The sequence below is a fragment of the Zea mays genome, chromosome 1 (assembly GCF_902167145.1).
Source record: "Zea mays cultivar B73 chromosome 1, Zm-B73-REFERENCE-NAM-5.0, whole genome shotgun sequence".
NCBI lineage: Eukaryota > Viridiplantae > Streptophyta > Magnoliopsida > Poales > Poaceae > Zea > Zea mays.
In genome coordinates, this window is record NC_050096.1 from 239,162,225 (window position 1) to 239,169,182 (window position 6,958).

Here is a 6,958-nt window from a genome sequence, read left to right on the forward strand (position 1 = left end):
ATTTTATTCTTACTCATAATAATAATGTGCTCGACAATATAATAAAAGTTTAGCACCAAATTTGATGCTTCAGTTACGTGATTTGACCTGGCATGAAATGACAAGCCTTGCTAAAGCTCGATTTGTCGTCCCATTCCGATCGTCCCGTTCATCACCTCGATAAGTATTATAATTCACGACAGATGCCAGCCAGGCTGGCAAGTGTGAGGCAGACAGCCAGTGGGGCATGCACGGACCAAACCATCGCCCGGACAGGAGCTTCTTTCTTCTGCCCGTTCTTCTCTGCTGTAATCCCTTGCATTGGTCCTCGCTATGTTAATATACGACGAGATCGCGGTCAGTCAACTCTTTATTATTGCTAATTGCATACTCTATCAGACATAGCGGCTTGCCAACTCAAAGGGTGCCAGGAAAACAGGATCGAGAGCCTAGGAATCACATGGCTGGTATGGCAGGGAGCTGTTGCACATGGAACAAGGAAGGACAGGTTGCTCAAGAGCAAAGTCAAAAGCATGGTGTCGGGTATTATAATTAGAAGTACCCAGATTGTGTGCCTAAATATATCTAACACATGAGTATCGAGAAATCATAAAACACGTTCTCCGAGGTCAAGCAGGGTTGAATCACGCTTAATGGTCGCTCAAAACTACGTCTCGTCCGAGCCCATCCTCGAGCGAAGGTTGCACCCGTGAGAAATCCTCGACTCGCCCAAGAGTCCCCTTCATGGAAAAGCAATTTCCGTCTTGCCCGAGCTCATCTCGGACGGAGGACAGCCTCGAGTCCAGCTTCGGCCAAAGATCTCGGGAACCATGAAGACGTGCGCATTAAATACAACAATACAGATGTCTGCTCCATATGACACCTCAGTCAATATAGGACGATGGGACCATGGTCCCATCTACTTTTACCAACTAATATGACGCACGCCCGCGAATACCGGACACTGCTCCCCCACTCCAGTCACTGTTCTCGAACAACTCTGGATGGGACATGCACACGTCTGGGCACAACCTTAACCCCGGGAGAAAATTCCGCCTCGCTCGAAGGACGGCTTCAGCCTTGGGAGAAAACTTTGCCTCGCCCGAGCTCGGCCTCGGCCAAATGCCCTAGCAGCAGCCACCAACTCCCCGCGAATCTCGCAGGAGGCCACTCCGACAACTGTTCTAAACACTCCCTACACGACTGCATGCCCAGGCGCAAGTCCGAGCATGGCCTCGGCCTAGATAACATCGACAAAAGGACGCCCGACGCCACCAACCCCTCCGTAGAGATAGCTGACAACGGGATGGCCACAGAACTGCAGGGCTGGTGTCAAGTCTGTTTTACACCGTACAGGACGAATTACCATGTACTTTTCACCATACTTGTCACTATTTCAACAACTACGACTCGAACAACATATCCACAAGATAGGCTCGGGTACACGTCCAAGCCCCTGATCCTGGCCTTGGCTCTTTTCTCGGTCAAAATGTGGGATATAGGGACCGGACATCCTTCCCCTGATCCAAGACAACCGCAAGGGCAGAGGCCATTCTGGTGGCCATGCTGCTACAAGGGCTCGGGCTCGCCTCCTCTCCTCATTACGACAAACCTTGGCGCTCCTGGGATCCCTCTTTGAGGCTATAAAAGGAGGAGTCCAGGGCTTCCAGAGAGGAGGAGAACAAGACTTCACGGGTTTCACTCTCCACAACCGATATTGGCACTTACCTCAATCATCTTCAGAGATTTGGGATCCACTCTCTCTATCGACTAGCTTTTATCCCCTACTACAAGCACTTAGGTGCAAGATAATATAAGTCACATCCCCCTCTGTTGAAAGTAGGGCTTTCTATTGTCCAAACCAAGATAAACCTTGTGTCTTCTTGTATCACCCATCTAGACCAGGACACGCAACACTATCTCACTAGTTGGTTAGGACCCTCTGGTCAAAACACCAACACATGGCTTTTCATAATTGAATACTTACTCCCTCCATCCTAAACTACATGTGATTTGCCCTTTTTTAAGAACCAAAACATCTCAGATTTACCCAAAATTTATATAATAATTATTATTTTTACTAATTATTTTTGTAGTATATCTATCTAAATCACAGGTAATTTGACTTTTTTTAGAACCAAAATATCTTGGGTTTGACCAAATTTAGATAATAAAATAATGAAATTTATGTTTTTTATCAATTATATTTTTATAGTAATATCTATTTAATGTTATAAAACCTTTGCAATTCTTTCTTTAAATTTGTTTAAATTTAAGATGTTTTGAATCTTTTAAGAAGTTTCCATTGCTTACTCCCTCCGTCCCAAAATATTAGTCGTTTTAGCTCTTGATTTTTATGTCTACGTTTAAATGGATGATGATGAATCATTAATTATTATATAAATCAACTAAAAAGATAAAACGATCTGATTTTTATGTCTATGATTTCATGTGTAGTTCTCCTAGGTTTCTACACATAGTGTCTCACAACTTTATCGAAACATTCTCAAATTTTTATCACAGCCTCTACATATGATATCATGACATGTGGACAAGTTTAATGATTTTCTGACTTTGTTTGTGTTTTATAAATTTTTTAAATAGTTGGATGGCAAGTTCACGACCATGTTGAGTGAGCATGGTGCTTGAAATTTCCGGTCCGCTCCTGAAATCGATCGTAACTTGTGCTAAATGGCATGGATATCATTTTTGCATGCACGGATTTCCAAGTTTTGAGTGACTTGCAGTTCAAATGTGAATTTTCCGAAGAAATTCAAATAAACGAACTAAATCCAGTAGTTATAGAAAACACTTTTATAATTGTCCCAGAATGATACATGTAGGTCTACATAGTGTAGGAACATACCACAAAAAGTTTGGTTAGCAAAAAAGAAAAATGTAATTTGCCGAATGTCCTAGGAGGACACTCGGCACAAAAGGATTTCCCGAGTGTCTACGTATGGACACTCGGCACGGTATAGTGAAATGCTCTTTGCTGAGTGTCGCGCAGAGGGCACTCGGCAAAGAAGACTGTACCGAGTGCCGGATCGAGGGCACTCGGCAAAGTACATTTTGAAATAAAAAAAATCTTTGCCGAGTGCCAGATCACGGGCACTCGGCAAAGTCCGCGTACATAGCACCTGGTACCTTCTTCCTTTCTCACTCTCTCACTCGCTCACTCCGCACCGTCGCTGCCCTCCACTCTGCCGCGCCCGACGCCGCCGAGCCCCTGCCCACGCCCGCCACGCCCCTTGGCCGCCGCGCGCTGTCCACGCCGCCGCGCCTCGGCCGTCGCTGCCCCCACGCCACCGCCGCCCTCGGCCACTCCACCCTCCACGTCGCTGCCCCTACCTCCTCCGCCGCCACCTCCTCCACACCGCCCGCCGACCTCGCCTCCACCCTCCACGCCGGCAAAGTGCACGCGGCCGAGCTCCACCCCTCGCGCCCCGTCGTCTTGCCCGCGACCCGCCGTCACGCCCGTGACCTGACCTCCAAGGTGATTGCTTGCTTCCGTTTTGTGATATTGTAATTAAAAAACTTATATATTCTATGTTTATGATTTATATGAAATGATTAGATTAGGTTAATATGGAGTCAAATTTATATACGTATATGATTAGATTAATATGTAGTCTTGTTGTACTATCTCTCATGGATTGAATATATATAGATGTGATTGTTGGCCATCGTGCCGTTGATATATGCGTGGATGTCAGCCATCGTGTTGCTGCTTTTATTCGCAGGTTTTGGACACCTCCCCATGCAGGGGAGGTGTTGCTGAATTTTTTTTGATAGCCTTATGTTATTTTTTAGAGAAATGAGAGGACCGTGAGCGGATGTACATGGGCCGTGTAGGAAGAAATGAGGTCACCCCTGAATGAATTAGAAAGACCGATGATTTCATGGAACGAGCGTATGGCGAAGCTGCTAAAGGAGCGAGTCTAGTCCCATGCCCGTGCAGCAAATGTGCCAACCGGAAAAGAAAAACAAAGAAGTCCATGGTAGAACATATTTGGAAGAATGGATTTATGCCGGACTATAATCGGTGGATCTTTCATGGTGAAGCACATCGTACGAGAGAGGAGGTGCTGAGACAATGCGTCGAGCATTATGATGCTGATGCGGGGGTAGCAGATATGTTGAACGACTATCACGAGGCACAGTACGACGGAGGATGTACAGATGACGAGCCAGAGCCGACTGTAAAGGCGTTCTACGACATGTTTGACGCGGCACAGAAGCCCCTTCACGGCCAGACAAAGGTTTCTCAACTGGATGCCATTGGGCGTGTAATGACGTTCAAGTCGCAGTACATCAAGAGTCGAGATGCTTCGATGGCTTGTTGACGGTTATTGGGAGCCTGCTTCTGGAGGATCACATTCTGCCAAAGAGCATGTATGTAACATCCCAAAATTTAACCCAAGATTTGGAACCCTAATCTCCTAACCCCCCTTAATCTCTCCATAGACTCCACCTCATAAGACATCTCATCATATGCATACACTATGATTGTTAGTAGCACCTCACATAGAAATTTTTTTAGCACCTAAGATTATTTAGCTAATTATTTGATCAAAAGAAAAGGAGATAAAAGAAATAGAAATAAGAAATAGAAATAGGAAATAGAAAATAGAAAAAGAAAAACACTTCCCCCCTCGGCTGGGTCGTTTCCGGCCCAAACCCCCTCTCTCTCTCTCCCGCGCGCCCGCGCCTCCCTCGTGGCCCAAGCGGCCCATCGCACGCGCGCCCGTGCTCCCCTCCGCTGCTGCCAGCCCGGCCCCACCCGCCAGCTGTACTCACCCTCGCTCTCTCGCGATCTCTCTCTCTCTGGCAAGCGGGTCCCGCTTGTCAGCGCCTTCCTCGCGCCCGTGACTGGGCTAGCGACGCGATCGCCGCAGGTCGCCACCGCCCCGTCGTCTCGCCATTAACTCGCTCGCCAGCTGGTTGGCGCCTTGCGTCTCTGTCCCCTTGCGCCAGCTGAGCCATCCCGTCACCCCCCTGCCCGAGCCGTCCCGTCGTCGCCACTGTGCGCCACCATCCTCGCCGTGGCAAGCTCGTCGGTGCTCGCCACCTCTCGCCCCCTTCCCCGCCCCGGGCGCCTATAAAAGGACCGCCCGAGCCCCCTCTTTCTCCACACCGGCCTTGGCCACTCCCTCTTCCCTTCGCCGAGCTCGATTGAGCTAGCGCCGCCGTGCCCTTCCTCCGCTCCAGTGAGTTTGCCCTCCCCTCTCTGTTAAATTCTAGTCCAATTGTTGTAGCTCTTAAGCTTCACTGTGCCCTAGCGAGCACAACACACCCACCCCCTTTCCCTATTACACCCGGCAGCCTCACCGGTGATCCCCACCGCCGCGGGCGCCCGCCACCTCGCCGTGGACCGGCCATCCCAAGCGCCCTCCGGCCAAATTGGCCCTACCACCGTGATCCTCTACCCCCGCCCGTGCCTTGCCACCACTTCGTCGTCACAAAACTGGGACCCCGGTGGAGAACCGCCGCGGACCTCACCGGTGGTCGGGTTCCGACCGGTCCCCCCGTCACCCCTTCATAGCGTCGTCAGCCTCCCCCTCCCTCTGGCACGTGGGCCCGTGCCCACGACGCCGTTCCCCTGCTGGTGGGCCAAGTGGGCCGCCTGCCCGCGTGGCCGCGCGCGCCTGCGCTCGACTGGGCCGAATTTCCCCTGGCCCAGCTAGCTGAGGAAATCTCTTTTCTTTTTTTCTTTTCCCTTTTCTTTTCCTATTTTTATATATGTATATATATTGATATTTTTTGCACCAAAAATAGTCTAAATAAATTTTAGGGCACAAAATAATAATGTCTAATATTTGGCACACCCCACCAAGTCATCATGATTGATGTACTGTTCATTACCTATTTTTGCTAGAAGAGGAGGGATCCGATCCTCTAGAATTTGTAGCTCCGGAAGAAGGGCAGGAACCTGACCCCTCCGAGATAGATCTTTTGTGCCAGGAGAACTTCGACGAAGGCAAGTCCATTCTTCCCTTGATGCATAAATTACCTATTCTTTCTACCACTACCTAAGCCGGGATTAAGGGATGGATCTTTTGCATTGTGAGCGGAGAGATAGCCCGCATTAACAAACATCTTTTGAGTACAAAATGTGGGGTGAGAAAAAGGGCAGTGTTTTTACTAAACAATGTTTTTCAAAAAGTGTATGATGAAGGGTATTCACCCTCATCACCTTGTGAGTGGGATGACCAGGGACTCCCTGGTTTAGGGGAGGGCCTCAGGTGTTGGCTCAGCCGGGTTAGGTGTGAGTAGAAAGATTGTCCCCTCATATAAGGACCAGTTTGTCATCCTTCACTACCTGTACTCATGACAAGTACAACCACTCGAGACTATATGGGCAGTCACTCAATCTGAACTCGTACGGTCCAAACCCCAGGGTTATGAAGGCTGGGGAGCACCGGGAGGATAAGGAGGGGGAATGTTTTGTCCGGTTTGGACATGGCGGTGGCCTTACTCCTTTCGGTATAACTGTTAAGGTAAAGACGTGCGAGGAATGAAAGAGATTCGGCATTCGGGTCTCACGACGGTGAGATCACAGAAACCGGACTAGTGGGTAAAGTGTACCCCTCTGCGCAGAGTTCAAACCTATTCGAATAGTCCGTGTCCACTGGAATGGATGAGTCTGGTGTGGTATGACAATTAGTGTTTTATAACCTCCGGGAATAGGGAAATGTGTGTGTGGGTGTCTTTTTGGAAATGAAAACGATTCCACGGGAGCGGGAAGCTCAGTGGTGGTTGAGTGTGAAAATGTGCTAATTCCTTCTTTGGGAAAAACCATCAAAGTATTGCCTTTCTCTGGAAAAAGAAGAGTGACTTCAACTCCACCACATAAAGCATGTATTATATAGGTCCCTTTCTCTTTACGGGCGGGATGGGCTTGCGGAATACCTAGTGTATTCACCCAGATTTATTTATGTTTTTCAGCAGCTGAAGACTTCTTTTCTGCTATGCTTGA